Raw genomic sequence first — 306 nt, forward strand, 5'->3', positions numbered from 1 at the left:
GCAATAGCTCACCCTGAAATCCGGAGTAATGAAGACTGGCTAGAGTTGCGGTTGGGTTGAAGACGAAGGTATGTTTGCTGCACTCCACATATAACAAAGAAAGAAACATACAAGTAGGGGTCAGTACAAAACACAAGTACTGAGTGGGTATCATCGGCCAACTCAAAATAGAAAACAGTATATATCAGATAATATCATAAATCAACTACAATACTCAACATGTAACAACAACAAGTACTATAATCATTAATAAGTACCGCCAAGTTCACACATGAGGACTCAAGCCTCAATACCATACTCATTTGG

This window comes from Solanum pennellii, chromosome 4, assembly GCF_001406875.1.
Source record: "Solanum pennellii chromosome 4, SPENNV200".
NCBI classification, from domain to species: Eukaryota; Viridiplantae; Streptophyta; class Magnoliopsida; order Solanales; family Solanaceae; genus Solanum; species Solanum pennellii.